We start from the raw sequence: 20,610 nt of genomic DNA on the forward strand, positions 1-20,610 counted from the left end.
TTACATTTCGATTTAAAGCTTTCGTGACTGCAGTAATTCATATTCTTAGCTCTTTCGGTAAAGTCACGTTGAAGGGAAACAATAAAATAATAAAATATATCCACATATACAAGCACAGAGACAATTTCAACCGAGAAGATGGATTCTGGCTTAGCAATCATTGGAAGGATTTGATAAACCATTTCAGGTCTTAATTGATTGTTCACGCTTACGGTGGCTTTCAGACAGCATACATTAATTTTTCGTCCCCCCCCTCCTCTTTTCAGAACATAAATGGACTCGTCCTTCTAAATAAACTGCCAAATCGCTGCGCGTGACGCTGACGGTTTTTTATAAATAAATACACCGTTTAAAATAAATAAATTAATGCAAACCGACACACCTGATGATGACCGTTTGTGTTATGGTCGAAACGTCGTGAGAATTTGTATTGTTTTATATATTTTATTATTTTTATTGTTTCCCTTAGCTCTTTCGGTAAAGTCACGTTGAAGGGAAACAATAAAATAATATAAAAAAATTATCACGACGTTTCGACCATAACACAAACAGTCATCAATGATGACCGTTTTTTATTGTTTAATATATGTATTTTATTATTTTATTGTTTCCCATCAACGTGACTTTTCCGAAAGAGCTAAGAATATGAATTACTGCAGTCACGAAAGCTTTAAATCAAGACGATAATAATTTACACGGAGGGTTTCGCGACCACTATCATCCACAATAGTTGCTTTTGGGGGGTGAGATCGTGTAAATGTAATGCGTCGTTAAGCCCGTCACCGCCTGACACGGCCAATTGGTAAAGTTTGTCACGTAAACAGAACCTGGACAATTTGTTACGAGTACAGCAACACCGGTTGTGCGCTGGAGAGCCAAGCCACAACATTTACAATCTTGAGTACGACGTTTCACCAGTAACAGGAGCACTTCTCCACAAATCTGGCTGTCTGCCTACAAAAGCCAACAATGGCACACACGAGGGGGGTAAGGTGGGTGGGTGGCCGGCACCAGAATGAGTCGATCTTTTGAGTTAGACCCACGGAGTGATCTGGGCGGGCCACATTTGTTTGTGTCGTTAAAGCAGCGGTCCCCAAACTTTTTTGGCACCAGGGACCGGTTTCGTGGAAGACAATTTTTGTTCACGGACCGGGGGACGTGGGGGGGGGGGTTCATCATTGGGTCTTTCCCCCTTTTCAAAGAAGCTCTCCAGCTACGTTTGTGTTTGTTACTCATTGTGGCTACTAGGGGTTAGAGCTTGTGGGCTTACTCACTGTGGTTACTAGGGGTTAGAGCTTGTGGGCTTACTCACTGTGGCTACTAGGGGTTAGAGCTTGTGGGCTTACTCATTGTGGCTACTAGGGGTTAGAGCTTGTGAGCTTACTCATTGTGGCTACTAGGGGGTTAGAGCTTGTGGGCTTACTCATTGTGGCTACTACCAGGGGTTAGAGCTTGTGGGCTTACTCATTGTGGCTACTACCAGGGGTTAGAGCTTGTGGGCTTACTCATTGTGGCTACTACCAGGGGTTAGAGCTTGTGGGCTTACTCATTTTGGCTACTAGGGGTTAGAGCTTGTGGGCTTACTCATTGTGGCTACTAGGGGTTAGAGCTTGTGGGCTTACTCATTTTGGCTACTAGGGGTTAGAGCTTGTGGGCTTACTCATTTTGGCTACTAGGGGTTAGAGCTTGTGGGCTTACTCATTGTGGCTACTGGGGGTTAGAGCTTGTGGGCTTACTCATTGTGGCTACTAGGGGTTAGAGCTTGTGGGCTTACCAACACTGTGACTGAGTGCGCAGTGCTGGAAAGAGGCGCGGACGGGAGTGGTGAATAATAAAATAATGGGGGGCGGGCCACGTGATCGAACTCACCGCCCTCACCTCCTGCTGCTGTGCGGCCCTGGTTCATAACAGGCCACGGACCGGTACCGGTCTGTGGCCCGGGGGTTGGGGACCCCCCTGCGTTAAAGAACCCTCCACACCACACAGCAAAGGCAATCCAATTTAAATGCGTCAAGTGATTTCGCAAGATTTTTTTACGACACGTCGGCAGCTTTATTTATTTGCTCAGGCAATATTTATTTACTTACTTAAATGTTCCCCCCCCCCGCCTCTTTTTTATTCACCCCTTCCTCCCGGCTCTACTCTCACACGACGCAGGAAGTCGGGATTCCACGGGTGATTTGATTTTTTTTAAAATCCCGGACCTCCTGCATCCCACGTGTCCTGGCCGACGTCCGACGCAGCGGCGCACGGAGAGCCGCGCGTACCCCAGCCGCTCGAAGCCGCCGGCGGATGGAACGATTGCCCCTTTGACCGGCGCCGGTCGAGCGAGCCAAACCGATGGCAAAAAAAACCGGACGCGTCGTTACCACGCCCCACCTGGTTAACCGCCGCATCTGGCTGTGCAGTGTTCAATTCGTTTGGCTTTGCAGGGTGGCAGAGGGTTCTTGAAGACACCAATCTGGCCGCCCCCCCGGATAACCACGGCGGTCGAAGCCCCCCCCACCCCCACAACCACCTCGACCCCCCCCACCACCACCCCCCACCACCACCCCCCCCACACACAACCCCCACAAAAAAATCCAACCGCGAATCGTCACGTTGGCTGCGGAAAACCCTAACTGTGTGGTCGAGTCGCGCGGGCATTCAGTCGCGTGAGATTTTTGCCATTCGGGCTGCTCCTGCTGCTGATGCTGCTGCTGCACCAAACGCATGGGGGAAGTACGGGGAGGTGGGGGGGGGGAGACGTGTGCGCCGCACGTGACCTCGACCGGCATCTGGCGCAGGAAGGAGGAAACCGGCGGAGGGTGCCGCGGTTATGGCCGGGGCGGGGCCCGGCGCTGCCAAAAAAAAAACCGCGGATGCGCTGGGACGCCCCTTGGTGGCGTTGCAGTCCGCCTTGGCAGGTCCAACCGCTTCGCTGCGCTGTTTTTTGTTGCTTCGTTAACCCCGAGCCTAGCGGGCGCACGGGGGCGCCGCGGTGGCGAGATGTTAGCTACCTCGCCTGGATTGCAGGAGGTCGTCGGTTCGATCCCAACCCCCGACACCTGCTGGATATTTGGAGTTTGCGCGCGTCTCTCGCTCTCGCTCGCTCTCCCCGTGGCCGCGTGGATTTTTATCCGCGTCCTCCGGTTCTTCAACCTCCGCAATGAGAATCAGCGTCGGCGCGTTTTTAGAACATTCGGAGAGCTGTAAAAACATCTCAGCGGGCCTTTACCTGGTCAAATAAAAATGCCGTTACAGTTTATTTGGCTACGGGAGGAGGAAACCGCGGAAGCCAGGCGGGGACACGCGTGCCGAATAGTTGGAGAAAATCCAAACTCCGCGCGGAAAATTTAAAAAAAAATCCCGAGTTGGAATTCGAACACGGGGAAATGACCTGTTGTAAAATCGCGCGAGCGGTTAGCAGCCGCTCCTCTGCCTGCCCTTGCCACCCTTAAACAGCAAAACCTTGGATTGCGAGCATAATTAGTTCCGGAAACCGTGTTTGTAATCCGAAGCACTCGTACATCAGTCGTGATCACGTGACGCTCGGCAGTACAAAGCGTGCACACGTATCGCAAGACCCTCGCTCGTTTATCAAACTAATATTTAGTTACAAATGTTTGCTCGTCTTGCAAAACACTCGCAGACCAAGTTGCTCGCGATCCAAGCTTTTACTTTGTATATACGTCGAGTGGAGCGTTGCTGAAACGTGTTAGACCCAGCAGACCCACCCAGCCCACCCAGCGCTGGTGACAAAACACGTTCGCTTGTCTCTCTCGAAATAGCATGAATACAAAATGATTCATCTCACCGGAAAACGCAAGCATTTTTTTCTTAAACGCAGCTATACATTTTGGGGTGTCGGGCGAGTACGGGGCGGTAATTTAGATTTTAGGCTTAGGGTGGTCTAATCCGTGGTAATTAACAAAAGTTCATTTTTGAAGTTAAATGTCAAAACATTCATTCGCGTCCGACACAGAACGTGACGGTAAAACGTTCATCACAAAGCTTTCTGGGTTAGGTGGCGCGAGCGGAAATGTGCCGTGACCCTCCAACACCCGACGAAGCGAGGAAAAAGTTTCGTCGCGTAAACAACGCGCCAATTAGTTACCACCTCAGCCCACCGGCGGTGCTTTGGAGGGTAAATCCACAACACTCGCAATTTGAATATAAAGTTGTTGTCGTCCGCCGTCCGCCGTCCGGATCGACACGGCATTTGCGTCGCAGCCCCGCGGGGAACAACCGCGTGGACCGTCACGGACCGGCACGGGACCCCACTCCGAGAACCACTTTGCTCAAACGCCAGCGGATCCTAACCCTGGGGTGCATCACGTGCAGAGCTGCGCGAGACGCCCTCTCTGGCGGGGTAGCGAGACATGCCCAGAAATTTTTGTTTGGAAGCTAAATAAACTAAAACCGTGGATCGCGAGTAACCTGGCCTGCGAGTGTTTTGCAAGACGAGCAAACATTTGGTACGTAAATATTAATTTGATAAACGAGCGAGGGTCTTGCGATACGAGTGGTAGAAGTACGTGTGCACGTTTTGTGTACTGACGAGCGTCACGTGATCACAACTGATGTACGAGTGCTTTGGATTACAAACACGGTTTCCGGAACTAATTATGCTCGCGATGCAAGGTTTTTACTGCAATCGAAAACACAAATTAAGCACGGTGGCACGTAAAGTTACCACTTTACTTCGTTTCGTCAAACCCCTGCGTATTTAATTCACGTTTTTTTTACATTTTTAAACGATTGCAAGGCTGCAGAAAAAGGTTAAGAATCGCTGATCCGCTGCGGATGAATTGAGCAACGTCTGTCTGCTCACTATTTACTTGGAATCCAGTGACGCCATTCCGAACTGCCTCTCACACCTCGCACCGTCACTACGGCTCCCGCGCCTATTCTTGGGGTCTTTTGGTAACGTCACGTACATGGGTTCAAAGATCGCAACGCAAGCGGTCGTGTTGCCATCGAAACGGCGCGGTTTTCTGTGCGTTACTTTTGTTATTTTCATTCGAACCCATCCACGTGAATTTACCGAAAGGCCCCAAGAAATATGAATTCCTGCAGTCACGAAAGCTTCAGGTCAAGGGCCCCACCCCCCACCCCGTTCTGAAAAGGCGCCTCATGGTTAAACCCTCCGAATGAGAATCTCTCATTCATCCTGGAGAAATCCGATCAGCTGCGAGGCTCTTTCCTCACCCCTCTCTCTGTCTAGTGTCACCTTCCGACTGCATTCATGCGCCTGTCCAAATCCCCTCCCCTTCCACCTCCCTTCCCCCTCCCCGGATGCTAAATTCTGGAACTCATCCATGGCCCAGCGGTCTACCCCCCCCCCCCCAGCCAGCCCCCGATATTGCAGAGATTCGCGGTTCGATTCCAGCGGCAGCCCCGGTTAATACTGCGGTGCTGCGCATCAACCGTAATACTTGCTGCTGCTGCTGCGCGCCGTCTGCTGAACTCACGGTGGAGGTTACAAATCCGGCGGTGTCGTTCGCCACGGGGTGGAGGCGGCCATTGGAAGTGAAAAAGTCTCAAAAATGAAAATTTGAACAAAAAAGAAACTCTAGATTTGAAGCTTTCTTGACTGCAAGAATTCACGCTCTTTGGTTTTATTCGGTAAAGCCACGTAGGTAAAAAAAAAACAATTAAAACACGACGCTTCAATGAAGCGCATGTCGTCCCGACAGTTCGGTGCCTTCACCTGAAGAAGGTCACTTGTGTTGTGACGGAAACGCCGTGATTCAAATGTTTCTTTTAATTTGTTTTTTTTTTACCTACGTGACTTTACCGAGTAAAACCAAAGAGTATAAAAAAAAAATAAAACTCACCGGAGGGCGAGCAACGGCGGTCGTCCAGAACAGGACCCGAAGCAAAACGCCCCGAGATCCACAACCAGGGAGCGGGCAACGCGGGCGACTCCGCGGCTCACTCCGGGCGCACCTATCTGGCACGACCACCTTGAAAGTGAAATCGCAAGTTGTTGCTCTGCATCTACATCGGCTGGCCGTCATGGCCCGCGCAACTCGACAATTCACACCAGCAAAGTTCCTCCCAAGTGAGATTGGCGCAGCTCGCAACCATCGCTCCCCAACAAAAGCTCGCGAATTAAGTGGGAAAAAAATGGATCTCCTTGCCTGCTCAAATGATCATCGTGGCACTGGTGCTCTCGCTTTGTGGTTCACAGCCCTGCACACCCAGTGGAAGACATTGCTCATTACCTATGGTGGGGCAGGGGGGGGGGGGGTCGATGTTTAGCTTCCCCCGAACAAAGCGGTCATCATTTTATCGACCCCCCCCCCCCCCCCGGGAGGGATGATGATGATGATGGGCCGAGTCAACCACCTACCAAACCAGGATGTGAACTTGCGACCTCCCCCATTGCAAGCCGCTCGCTCCAAACCACTGAGCCACTCCTTCCCCCCGGGTCACAGCAACGGTCGCCACGGTGGCTCGGAGATGTTAACGACCTCGCCCCGTACACAGGAGGTCACGAGCTTCATCCTGACCCTGAAGACGCCTGCTGTATATTTGGAGTTTGCGTGTCTCTCTCTCTCTCTCACCGTCTTTTCCCTCCACATTTAGAATCAACGTCAACGCGTTCAGAGTTATTTGGCCGCCAAACGTTTCCACGTGAAGATAAGCCGCGAACTGTGTTGAGCGATCATGTGTGATGGGCAAGGGTCGCCTCTGAAGAACTACTACGTAGCTAGGTGGGTCTTCTTACCATGTAATACAGGCAGTCCCCGACTTACGATAGTCCCCGACTTACGGTAGTCCCGACTTATGGAAATCCCCGACTTACGACGACCCCCGGCTTACGACGGTCTCCGACTTACGATAGTCACCGACTTACGGTAGTCTCCGACTTACGGTAGTCCCCGACTTACGATGGTCCCCGACTTACGACATTTCGATCTTACGATGGCGATACGACAAAATTGTTAAATATTTTTTATTTCGCGCGGCAGGCAAACGCAGCAGCGTACGACGAGGTACGAATCTTGGCGAGTACAGTACAATATGATACGTTACGATACGTACAATGCATGTATGGTGCGTAGCTTAAGCGATTTCATGTTAGGGTTACCACGATACGTTCAATGCACGTTAAAAGTTTTTTTTTAGCAGATAGGAGGATTGTTTCCTGAAAAAAGACTTTCTATTAAATTGCAGTTCATATAGGTAGGCTAAGAATTTACCTTGTTTTTTTTTTACTTTACATTTGACTGCAATACAGTATTGTCATTAATACATACATACCGAATATAGTTTATACAGTACGGTACTGTAAATTGCTCTGTTTAGCTCAATTATCACCATTCTTTAAGACCCCTGGGTAGGCTAGGTCATTTTCGACTTACGATGGGGTCGTCGTAACGCATCTCCGTCGTAAGTCGGGGACTACCCTGTATCGTAAGTCGGGGACTACCTGTATTAACAACATAGTCTAGTATGAGTTCCAAGCTGCCCGTCGCGTCATTTGGCTGCCCCGTGTGGACAACCGCTGACTGACCCACGCTGCCAATGAGCGAGCCTGGTGGTGGTGGTTGTTGTTGTTGTGGTTTTATTTGCTCGCACGGTTTTTTATTTCCAACGGGGCCCGTCACCGCCGTCGCTCTTGGCGGCTTAACAACTGCGGTCAGAGTCCACAGGGGCGCCGCCCCCCACAGGGGCACCGCCCCCCACAGGGCCGCCAATGAAGCTGCCTCGCCAGGGTCCCAACCCCCCATCCCGCTCACTCACCTACAGCCCCATCAACCAACACACACACACACACCTACAGCTCCATCAACCAACACACACACCTACAGCTCCATCAACCAACACACACACCTACAGCTCCATCAACCAACACACACACCTACAGCTCCATCAACCAACACACACACACCTACAGCTCCATCAACCAACACACACACAGCTCCATCAACCAACACACACACCTACAGCCCCATCAACCAACACACACACACACACACCTACAGCTCCATCAACCACCATCACCTACAGCCCCATCAACCGACACACACACACCTACAGCCCCATCAACCACCATCACCTACAGCCCCATCAACCAACACACACACCTACAGCCCCATCAACCACCACACACACCTACAGCCCCATCAACCACCATTACCTACAGCCCCATCAACCAACACACACACACCTACAGCTCCATCAACCACCATCACCTACAGCCCCATCAACCAACACACACACCTACAGCCCCATCAACCACCATTACCTACAGCCCCATGAACCAACACACACACACACCTACAGCCCCATCAACCACCATCACATACAGCCCCATCAACCAACACACACACCTACAGCCCCATCAACCACCATTACCTACAGCCCCATCAACCAACACACACACACACACACACCTACAGCTCCATCAACCACCATCACCTACAGCCCCATCAACCAACACACACACACACCGACAGCTCCATCAACCACCATCACCTACAGCCCCATCAACCAACACACACACACCTACAGCTCCATCAACCACCATCACCTACAGCCCCATCAACCACCATCACCTACAGCCCCATCAACCAACACACACACACACCTACAGCTCAATCAACCAACACACACACCTACAGCCCCATCAACCACCATCACCTACAGCCCCATCAACCAACACACACACCTACAGCTCCATCAACCACCATCACCCAACACTCACACCTACAGCCCCATCAACCACCATCACCTACAGCCCCATCAACCAACACACACACACACCTACAGCTCCATCAACCACCATCACCTACAACCCCATCAACCAACACACACACCTACAGCTCCATCAACCACCATCACCCAACACTCACCTACAGCCCCATCAACCACCATCACCTACAGCTCCATCAACCAACACACACACCTACAGCCCCATCAACCAACACACACACCTACAGCCCCATCAACCAACACACACCTACAGCCCCATCAACCAACACACACACCTACAGCAACCACCATCACCTACAGCCCCATCAACCAACACACACACCTACAGCCCCATCAACCACCATCACCCGACACACACACAAACCTACAGCCCCATCAACCAACACACACCTACAGCCCCATCATCCACCATCACCTACAGCTCCATCAACCAACACACACACCTACAGCCCCATCAACCAACACACACACACCTACAGCCCCATCAACCAACACAGACACACACCTACAGCCCCATTAACCACCATCACCCAACACACACACACCTACAGCCCCATCAACCAACAAACACACACCTACAGCCCCATCAACCACCATCGCCCAACACACACACACACCTACAGCCCCATCAACCACCATCACCCGACACACACACACACACCTACAGCTCCATGGACAACATTACCCGCCCAACCCCAACATCACCACCCACGAAACCCAAGCATCAGCACCTCCACAGACGGTAAACAGGGCTACGGCCCGTAGCCCATCACCAACTAGCACCTCCCTGCATCCGCGCGCAGTCTCCGAAGCCGCCGTGAACACAACACACACACACGTGCCAACACGAATTGCCCTCCGTCAGCAGCAAAGACTTCAAAAGCTGCCCTCGCTTTGGGCGGCGCGCAGTGCTTACACACAGCTGTATCGTCAGCACGCGTGGCCAGCAATAGGGTAGCACGGTTGTGATGCAGGGCAATGGGCAGCAATAGGGCAGCACGGTTGTGATGCAGGGCGATGGGCAGCAATAGGGTAGCACGGTTGTGATGCAGCGCTATGTGTATCAATAGGGTAGCACGGTTGTGATGCAGGGCTATGTGCATCAGTAGGGTAGCACGGTTGTGATGCAGGGCTATGGGCAGCAATAGGGCAGCACGGTTGTGATGCAGGGCTATGTGTATCAGCAGGGCAGCACGGTTGTGATGCAGGGCTATGGGCAGCAGTAGGGCAGCACGGTTGTGATGCAGGGCTATGGGCTTCATACTTGGGGGTGGAGGTGGGGAAATGGGGGCGCGAGGGGGGGGGGTGTGTCCTTGTAGACCTGTGCGAGCTGCGTTGTGATTGGCCGCCCGGACCCAGCTGGAACCGCTCTCAGCCAATGGGTGTGAAGCGAAGGGGGGCTTTAGTGGTTGAGGTGGTGATGGTGGGGATGTCAAGGAGGGGTTGGCATTGACCAGCAAGATGAATCCCAACTGGGGCGATGCCTCTGCGCGTGCGAAACATTTGGGCGGGTGGGCGGGTGGGGGTTTGACGCAAACACGGGAATCGGTGCGGCGAAACTCGGGGGGGGGGGGTGGGGGCGGGGGGACGTACCGATGCGGACCGTGCACGTGCGTCTAAAACAAATTTTTGTTTTACAAACACGCGCCAGCCGGGCAAACGTGTCGCGATGCCACGCTTCGCTCGACGTCCGGGAGACCGTCGGCAGCGACAACCCTCGGCGAAAGCCGTCAGGCCGTGAATCGCTCCCACCGCCGCCGGACGAACGCCCCCCGTCACGTCGACACGTCGACACGCTCGCCTCGACCATTCGGGGAGTGTCCCCCCGCCCCCCACCCTCTCATCGGTGCCGAGTGGCACGGAGCCTGGGGCCAGTGTTTTTTTGTGTGCGTGTTTGTGTGTTTGTGTGTGTGCGTGGACAGGCCCGAAGTGCTGACGATGAACGCCGGGGAAGTCGAAAACCCCGGGTTTTGGGCCACGCCGCACGAGACAAAAAACACTGCCACTCTACCCTTGCAGATACCGCTTGCGAATTGAATGGCTCGTGGCATTGACGACGTTTCGGCCTCTCACACCTCCTCGCCGTTAACGTCGCGACACCGGGGAGTCATCGTCGTCACGGCAATTACCAACGTAACGGAGGGCGCGCGCGACGAGGTGTTTTATTTAATAATCTCGCGTGCGCTAGGTGCCAGGATCGTAATTTTGTGTTCTCATCTCCGCATGAAACGAGAGTTTGGCGCGGGCCATCACGTCCAGCGGCGGATCGACCGCTGGACGGTGGCGCTTCATCGGATTCATCCGGCGGTGGATTGACCGCGGCCCCCCCCCCCCCAAAACACCCCACCCCAGCACCCCCCACCTCCACCCACCTCCCTCTCCCCCCACGGAATACCCACGCCCCCCTCGCCACCGCACACCGCCACCACCACCGCACACCGCCACCACCACCGCACACCGCCACCACCACCGCACACCGCCACCACCACCGCACACCGCCACCACCACCGCACACCGCCACCACCACCCCATAACACCACCACCACCCCATAACACCACCACCACCCCATAACACCACCACCACCCCATAACACCACCACCACCCCATAACACCACCACCACCCCATAACACCACCACCACCCCATAACACCACCACCCCATACCACCACCGGCAAATTCCTGGCACAGCCTTCGACTCGGCAGTGCCACCCCTCTCGCTCCTCCTCCTCCATCCTCCTCCGTCAGTTTGTCGATCACGTGACCACGGTGGGGCCGTGGGGGGGGGGGGTCAAGTTCAGGTTCTGACAGCCAAGGAAACCTCCTCCCCCGCGCCAACGGAACGAGGAATCGGTCCCCGCCTCGCGCGCAGCGGCGGCCTCTCCCATCACGGGAGGAGGCCTTCGCATCGGACAGGGGGCGCTTTCAGATGCATGGCATGCGCGCGTTTTGATCTTCTTTCGAACCGAATGTAACCGTGCTAACCGGAAGTGCACGGCGCCCGTGCGGCCGTCTGGAACGCCCTTCCTTCCGATATCGTGAAGGAAGGGCGCTTTGAAATCGTCTGGATTTGCAAACGCATTCGTCGAGAACTGCTTTTTTGCGTTTTAGTTTTGTCGCCCTTCCACGCACCTCCGGTTAGAGCACGGTCGGCTACGTACGGTGCGAGAGAAGTTCAAGGCGCGTACGCGCACGCACAAACAGCCGCACTCGCTCCCACCCCCCCCCCCCCCGCTGTTCTGCGTGGATGTCCTGCTGGGACTCCGGTTTCGCCCCGTAGTTACGACGATGACAGCGCCACGATGGAACGACCTAAAACAATTCTAGATTTGAAGCTTTCCAGCGCAGTCTTCGAGGCAGTCTGGTCCCTTCTGTGGCCAAAACGTCGTGATTTTTGTTGTTTTATTGTTTTTTAGCTACGTGACTTTACCGAATGGAACCAAAGAGTACGGACCCAAGACAAACACAAAAAACCAAAACCGCTAAAATGCGAACCGGGCCTCGCATCGGCCCCAAGCAACATCCCAACGCGGCGAAATGATTCCCTGCAAATTCACCCGCGGTCGCGTTTTAACGCACTGCGCCAAAACAATCCAAGACTCAACCCCCCCCCCCGCCCCCGCCACACTTCACCCATCCAAGTACAAAAGACTTGGCAGGACCCTCCTGTAAGCGAGTCTTGGGAACCACCAGAGGCTTTCCCCAGGTAAAGCAACGAGCGTAGCCCAGGTAAATAAAACAATTCGGAATTGTCCGTAAAGGGATGGGGGTGGGGGGGTAGAGGGTGGTCACGACCCGGGTTCGGTTCCCGCTCAAGGCCACCACCAACGCCGTTGACGGATTATCTGAACCAGCCCCGGTGTGGTGTGGAAACAGCCGCCACCGGCGGGGATATTTGCCGGGCCACTGACCTCTGTCGTGTGTGCTGTGCCAGCCCTAATTAGATGCTGCTGCTGCTGGTACGCGTGAGTGGCACTCGGTCTCAAAAGTCTATTGAGCCTCCAATATGAGTGCAACTTGAGGGTTTAATGGTGCGTTGCTGCGAGGGGGGGGGGGGCAAAGGGTTAACGTCCAACAAGCTCAATGTTATCCAAAATAGAAGTTATTGGGTGAGATCGTGTGAATAGAAATGTGTCGTGAAACCCGCCACCCACCCGACACAGCCAATGGGGGAGGGGTTTGTCACGTGAACAAAACGTGGCCGGTCCGTGACGAGTAGAGCACACGCCGGCTGTGTGTTGGAGAGTAAACCCACGACAACATTCACAATTATAGTGTAGTGTATAAAGTAGTGTATAGTGTAGTGTATAGTGTATAGTAGTGTATAGTGTAGTGTATAGTGTAGTGTATAGTAGTGTATAGTGTAGTGTATAGTGTAATGTATAGTGTATAGTGTAATGTATAGTGTATAGTAGTGTATAGTGTAGTGTGTAGTGTAGTGTATAGTGTAGTGTATAGTGTAGTAGTGTAGTGTACAGTAGTGTAGTGTACAGTAGTGTAGTGTACAGTAGTGTAGTGTATAGTAGTGTAGTGTACAGTATAGTGTAGTGTACAGTATAGTGTAGTGTACAGTATAGTGTAGTGTATAGTGTAGTGTATAGTAGTGTAAAGTAGCGTAGTGTACAGTAGTGTAGTGTATAGTAGTGTAGTGTATAGTAGTGTAGTGTATAGTAGTGTAGTGTAAAGTAGCGTAGTGTACAGTAGCGTAGTGTATAGTAGCGTAGTGTATAGTGGTGTAGTGTATAGTGTAGTGTAGTGTATAGTGGTGTAGTGTGTAGTGTAGTGTATAGTGTAGTGTATAGTAGTGTAGTGTATAGGAGTGTAGTCCATAGTGTAGTGTATAGTAGTGTATAGTGTAGTGTATAGTAGTGTATAGTGTACAGTGTAGTGTAGAGTGCAGTAGCGTAGTGTACAGTAGTGTAGTGTATAGTAGTGTAGTGTATAGTAGTGTAGTGTAAAGTAGCGTAGTGTACAGTAGTGTAGTGTATAGTAGTGTAGTGTATAGTGTAGTGTAGTGTATAGTGTAGTGTAGTGTATAGTGTAGTGTATAGGAGTATAGTGCATAGTGTAGTGTATAGTAGTGTATAGTGTAGTGTATAGTGTACAGTGTAGTGTAGAGTGCAGTGTACAGTGTAGTGTAGAGTGCAGTGTGTAGTGCAGTGTACAGTGTAGTGTATAGTGTAGTGTATAGTAGTGTATGGCGTAGTTGTATAGTAGTGTAGTGTATAGTGTAGTGTACAGTGTAGTAAATCCACTACAACATTTAAAATCCGAGTAAGCCGTGACGTTTTCGCCGGTAACTACAACAACCACAACCAGCAGCAGCAGAAGCAGCATCAGGCAGACAGCCACAGAGTTGGGGAGAAAATACTCCTGCTGTTTCGGTCTTAAATCGACACGGGCTGGGATTGCGAGCCAATCTGGGTGCGAAGGGCTAAAAAGGGGGGGGGGTGGGGTTTGTTAATGTTTGCATATAAATTACAATGGATATCCATTACCGGTTGGCTTATATCCATAGGGAAATAACCCAACCGGTAGTGTTGGTCGCGTAAGCCGACGGTGGCGTTCAGGCTCAAGACCACAAAGCCCCCCCCGATGAGGATCAAGGTTTCTGGTGCCGCCCACGACGACCGATGCAAGTTGGGAACCGCCATTTCTTATTTGTCATTACAATTATTATTGTTATCGTAATTTTTATCTCCTTGTGCTTTCGTTCTCCGTGCAAATTTGAAGACCCCCCCCCGGTGGCGGAAATCTCTCTCCTCTTTCTCTCTCTCGCTCTTCTCCTCTCTATCTCTCTCTAGCTCTCTCTCTCTAGCTCTCTCTCTCTCTCTCTCTAGCTCTCTCTCTCTCTAGCTCTCTCTCTCTCTCTAGCTCTCTCTCTCTCTAGCTCTCTCTCTCTCTAGCTCTCTCTCTCTCTAGCTCTCTCTCTCTCTCTAGCTCTCTCTCTCTCTAGCTCTCTCTCTCTCTAGCTCTCTCTCTCTCTAGCTCTCTCTCTCTCTCTAGCTCTCTCTCTCTCTCTAGCTCTCTCTCTCTCTCTAGCTCTCTCTCTCTCTCTAGCTCTCTCTCTCTCTCTAGCTCTCTCTCTCTCTCTAGCTCTCTCTCTCTAGCTCTCTCTCTCTAGCTCTCTCTCTCTCTCTCTAGCTCTCTCTCTCTCTCTAGCTCTCTCTCTCTCTAGCTCTCTCTCTGCAGCCCGAAGTTGAACCCGGACAGCGTGACCTTTACGGAAGCGGTGAGAGGACACCTGGTCACGGCGGACATCGCACTCGCCGGCACCAGGCTGAGGCTCGTCAAGCCGTGACAGGGAGTCGTTCTTCGCGGGCGCACTGCGGGACGCACTGGGGGAGGCCGCCGCGGACGGGGTGATCACCGTCGTGGGCGGGGATTTTAACTGCACCCTAAACCCGGCCCTCGACCGCAACGGCGTTGAACCCCACCCGGAGGCCGCGAGGGCACTGGCCGAAATCGTGAACAGACAGCGGTTACTTGACGCGTGGCGCCTCCAACATCCCGCGCAGCGCCAATACACGTGGTGCAGGTGCGGCGCTCAGGGGCGGATCAGCCTCGCGAGGCTCGACCGACTCTGCATCAGCCCGGACGGGGCCAACCTGCTCGGCGAGAGTCGGGTGGTCCCGACGGGTTTCTCTGACCACCACATGGTCACCGCACGGCTGCATCCCCCCCCTGGTCGAGCGGCGCAGCCCGTACTGGCGACTCGACCTGCGTTTACTGGAGAACGCCGATTTCCAGGCGGCCTTCAGGGCCCTCTGGAGGGAGTGGGAAACGCGCAGGGGGGCCTTTGAGTCCCCCCCTACAATGGTGGGATAACGGGAAGGCCCAGGGGTGGCGACGCTGTGCCGGCATTTCGCGAGCCAGCACGCGGCGGTCGGGCGGGAGGGGGAGGACCGACTGCGGAACGAGCTGCTGGCGCTGGAGGCGGAGCTGGGCTCCCCCCAGGCCAGGGCAACCCACCACGCACTCCTGGAGCAGCAGCGGCTGCTCAGGGCAGTATCGGACCAGGCAGCCTATGAGGCTTTCGTAAAGCAGAGGATGCAGCATCTCGTCCAGATGGACGCGCCGACAAAACTCTTCTTCAGGCAAGGGGGACGGCCGAGTACCAGGAACGTCATCTCCAGGTTACAGGCCCCCGGCGGAGAGACTCACACCAGCGACGCGGGCATCGCAGGGGTCGTCCAGGGCTTCTTTGGGGCACTGACCACCGCGGAGGGCGTCCAAGGGGAAGCCCTGAACGAACTGCTGGAGGGCGTCCCCACACTGACCCCCCCCCCCGCGAGGGAGCAGCTGGAGGGAGCGCTCACCCTCCGGGAGCTGGAGGTGCCAGTGAGGGGCCTCGCTGCGGGGAAGACGCCGGGGATCGACGGCCTGCCGGCCGAGTTCTTTAAGATCTTCTGGAGCGAACTCGGGCCTTCCCTGAGCAAGGTCCTGAACGCGAGCCTAGCGGCGGGAGAGATGCCGCACAGCAGCAGGAGGGCGGTGGTGACGCTGCTGCCCAAGAAGGGGGACCTCGGCTGCATCGCCAACTGGCGGCCGGTGTCCGTCCTCTGCACGGACTACAAAATAGTGGCCAGGGCGCTGGTCAACCGGCTGAAGAGCGCGGCCGGGAAGGTGATAGTCTGACCAGACGTACTGCGTTCCGGGACGCTCCATCCACGACAACATAGCCGTGGTACGGGACGTGGTGGAATTGGCGACGGCCCACGGGATAGAAACGGGCCTCCTCTTCCTGGATCAGGAAAAGGCGTTTGATCGGATGGACCACGGGTACCTGTACGCAGTGCTCAAAGCCTTTGGGTTTGGCGAACAGTTCGTGGAGTACATAAGGCTTCTTTACACAAATGCGTCGAGCCTGATGAAGGTGAACAATAAACTCAGAGCCCCTCTGGCGGTCACGAGGGGTATCAGGCAAGGGTGCCCACTCTCGGGACTGCTGTATGCGCTCTGCAACGAGCCGCTCCTGTGCAGGCTGAGGCGCACCCTGTCTGGCCTCCAGATCCCGGGGCCGGGAACCGCCGAGGTCCGGCTCTCGGCGTACGCGGACGACCTCTGTGTGGTGATTAACGATGCGCGCGACGTGGAGGCGGTCCGCGGGGCGGTCCGCCTCTATGAAGGCGCCTCCCTCTGCGAGGCTGAACTGGGCGAAGTGCGAGGCGCTGGCCCTGGGGCCAAGGGTTGCGGTGCGCGCCCTGGCGCTCCCGGGAGGTGTGGAGTGGGGAACGGGGGGCGTCAAGTACCTCGGGGTGCACCTGGGCGACCCCGCCACCGGGGCGAAGAACTGGGCCGAGGTGGCAGACAAAATCGCGGAGAAACTGAAAACGTGGGCCAGGCTCTCTCCACAGATGTCGTATAGGGGTAGAGTCCTCGTGGTGAACAACCTGGCGGCGGCTCTGTTATGGCACAAAGCAAAAGTGCTCCACCCGCCGGAGTGGCTGATGGTTCGAACGCAGAGCGCCTTCACCTCCTTCGTTTGGCACGGGCGGCACTGGCAGAGGCCGGGCCGTCCTCTGTCTGCCGGTGGAGGAGGGAGGCCAGGGCCTTGTCAGTGTCGCCAGCCGGGTGATGGCTTTCAGAATCCAACACATACAGCGTCTGGTGTACGGGGAGGGGGAGCAGCCCTGGCGGTCCCTGGCCCTCGGCCTGCTTAGACAGGCCGGGCGGCTGGGGTACGGCCAGGAGCTCTTCCTGACCGACATGGGGCTCGTCGACCAGGCCCCGCTATCGACCTACTACCGCAGCCTCCTCGACGCGTGGCGCAGCATCGAGTGGGCTAGGCTCCCCGAGGGGTACGGCGCGGCCCTCTTTGTGAGGGAGCCGCTGTTTGCTAACCATCTTTTCCACGGACTGAGCGCGGAACGCACCCTGGCCCTGCGGTTCGTGGCGGGGGGCGTCAGGACGGTCGGCGACCTGCTGAACCCCGGCCGGCGGTCGTGGCAGACGGCGCTGGCGATCGCGGAGGCGGCCGGGCTCCGCACCGTGCTCGCGGGTGCCGGGGTGCTCCGGGTAGTCCTGCGGACGATGCGGGGACTCGCGGTGAGACTGGAGGATGCGGGCGGCGGGGAGGGCCCTTCCTTCCCCCCGCTGGCTCTCTCCTGCCACGCCCCCCCCGGCCGCGAGGACGCCGGGAAGCTGTTGAAGCTGGAGGGGTGCAGGGGCGTGCCGTTGAAAGGCGCGCACAAGAAGAGCGTCTACGCCGTCCGTGTCAGGGCCCTGCTCATCGGGGACCTGGGCGACCTGGCGGACACGAAGTGGAGAGGGCACTTCGCGGCGCTGTGCGACGACCCCCCCCCCCAGTGGCGGGACCTTTACCGCCCCCCCACGACCAAGCGATGCGGAGACCTACAGTGGAGGCTGGTGCACCAGACTCTGCCAACCGCGGTGTGGGTGAGCCGGGTCGCGCCGGGGGCCTCGAACAAGTGTGCATTTTGCGAACAGACGGAGGACATCGTTCACCAGTACCTCCAATGCAAGAGGCTGGCGCCGTTGTTTCGTTTTATAGCGCGGACATTCAAGAGGCTGGACATCCCACTCCGGGAGAACAGTTTCGTGTACGGGGTGACGGGGGAGACGAGCGACAAACGAGACGTCGCGAACTTCGTGTGTGCTCAGGCCAAATTGGCCATATACACGACGCGCAAACGGAAGCTGGAGGGAGACGGCGGTGGCGGAGGGGTGCTGGCGGCAACCCAGGCCCTGGTGGAGGCGCGGCTCGGACTTGAGTTCGCATATTACAGGCACACCGGCGGGAAGGGCGAATTCCTGGCGAAGTGGGGGCGCGCGAGGACCGCCCTGTGGCGAGTTGAACGGGGCGCGCTTGTCTTCATGTTTGACCCCCTCCCCGACCCCCACCCCGACCCCCCCCCCCTGCCCCCCCCTGCCCCCCCCCCTGACCCCCCCCCCACCACGCGCCTGGCGTGGATGATGCCTGAGCGCGTACGATGGACACGGGAGTTTTCTTTCCACTGATTTGCTGTGGGTGACGGCGTGCGTGCCGCCGCCCAGTGTGGTTTTTGGTTTCCCCCAATGAGTCGCAGGCTGAGTTGTATTACTACACCAAGGCTTCGCTGCACGTACAGCAGGAAGCCTGAATAAAGGTGACTAAAAGTCAAAAGTCTCTCTCTCTCTAGCTCTCTCTCTCTCTCTAGCTCTCTCTCTCTCTCTAGCTCTCTCTCTCTCTCTCTCTAGCTCTCTCTCTCTCTAGCTCTCTCTCTCTCTCTAGCTCTCTCTCTCTCTCTAGCTCTCTCTCTCTCTAGCTCTCTCTCTCTCTAGCTCTCTCTCTCTCTAGCTCTCTCTCTCTCTAGCTCTCTCTCTCTCTCTAGCTCTCTCTCTCTCTCTAGCTCTCTCTCTCTCTAGCTCTCTCTCTCTCTCTAGCTCTCTCTAGCTCTCTCTCTAGCTCTCTCTCTAGCTCTCTAGCTCTCTCTCGCTCTAGCTCTCTCTCTCTCGCTCTAGCTCTCTCTCTCTAGCTCTCTAGCGAGCGGCACGACCCTCCGGCGTCGCTCGAACAGCCACGCGTGGAAGCGGGGGGAAGCGGGCAAGGCGGAACTACCGCCGAGAGAAGGTGGGGAGGGGGGGGGGGACACCTGGCACACGCAACGGTGCCGGCTGCGAGCGTCCGACGTCCATGAAGGGGGTCGGGGCCGGCTTGTACCGTCGGACACGCCGTGCCAAAACCCTCTTTGCACATCGGGTGTGCGCTTACGCGCAGTGGGTGGGGGAAGGGCGGCTGTTGATGGTGTAAAGTGACGGCGGATCCACAAATATAAATAAATAACCACGTGACAGCAAGCGCGTGCCTCCCCCCGGCAAAACACCCCCAACCTCCCCCCTGCCCGCCCCACGCCGCCGCCCTCAAATCTCACGCAGGTGAATCCACGTGGGGCCGAGACGAGACAGGAGGGAGGGAGGAGGAGGAGACAGCGAGCGAGAGCGATAGAAGCGACGGTGGTGGGGAGAGAGGAGGAGGAGGGAGGGAGGGGGGGGGCGAGAGTGGATGAGAGGAGGAGATGGAGGAGAGCCGGGGAGGGGGGCGAGGGCAGAACTGAGAGGAGAAAGGCGGGAGCCGCCAGAAAGCCGTGGGGGGGGGGAGGGAGTGGGTCACAGGGCCCCTCCCCGCCCGTCTCTGTCCCACACCCCACACGTGCCACGAGAGCGGTGTGGAAATTTCCAAGAGCGCAGCGGAGGCTGCGTTTGTTCCTCCGCCGCCGCCGCCGCCGCCGCTAGCGGCTTTAGAGCTGGGACGACGGTGGCACACGGGCGGGGGGACACGACGGCTCTCGCCGCCGCCGCTGTTGCTTCGCTCGCACGCGCAGCGCTAATCGAACCAGACGTGGTGTCAAAACAACAAGTCAAAAAAAAAACGGGCTTTGTAGCTCATCGGATTTACCCTCTGCACAGGCACACACACACACACCACCCAACTATAAATATATAGTCTGCAGATTCTGCGTGAACGCTCTCGCCTAACCACTCTCGCTCGCTCGCTCGCCGTCTGTCCATTCCCCCCCCCTCCTCCTCCTCTTCTCTCTCTCGCTCGAGAGAGAGAGAAGAGGAGAGAAAAGAAGATGAGTTGCCGGCCCAGGAAAATCGAACGAGCAATGACTTTTTTGTTGTTGTTGCTGGCTGCTGCTGCTGTTGTTGCTGCTGCTGTTGCTGCTGCAGCTGTTGTTGCTGCTGTTGTTGCTGCTGCTGTTGTTGCTGCTGGCTGTTGTTGTTGCTGCTGCTAGCTGTTGTTGCTGCTGCAACTGTTGTTGCTGCTGCTGTTGCTGCTGCTGGCTGCTGCTACTGTTGTTGCTGCAACTGTTGTTGTTGCTGCAACTGTTGTTGTTGCTGCTGCAACTGTTGTTGTTGCTGCTGCAACTGTTGTTGTTGCTGCTGCAACTGTTGTTGTTGCT

At 55.5% G+C, this 20,610-nt stretch overlaps 1 protein-coding gene across 1 annotated transcript in view; it reads right to left on the bottom strand.

Annotated features, from left to right (window-relative positions):
- The window catches only part of LOC116955104 (hepatic leukemia factor-like), a 66,522-nt gene that overhangs the window by 8,085 nt on the left and 37,827 nt on the right, over nucleotides 1–20,610 (bottom strand). The gene's annotated exons all lie outside the window — the stretch shown is intronic.

The sequence above is a fragment of the Petromyzon marinus genome, chromosome 58 (genome assembly GCF_048934315.1).
Source record: "Petromyzon marinus isolate PM22_M1 ecotype Great Lakes invasive population chromosome 58, UKy_Petmar_22M1.pri1.0, whole genome shotgun sequence".
NCBI lineage: Eukaryota > Metazoa > Chordata > Hyperoartia > Petromyzontiformes > Petromyzontidae > Petromyzon > Petromyzon marinus.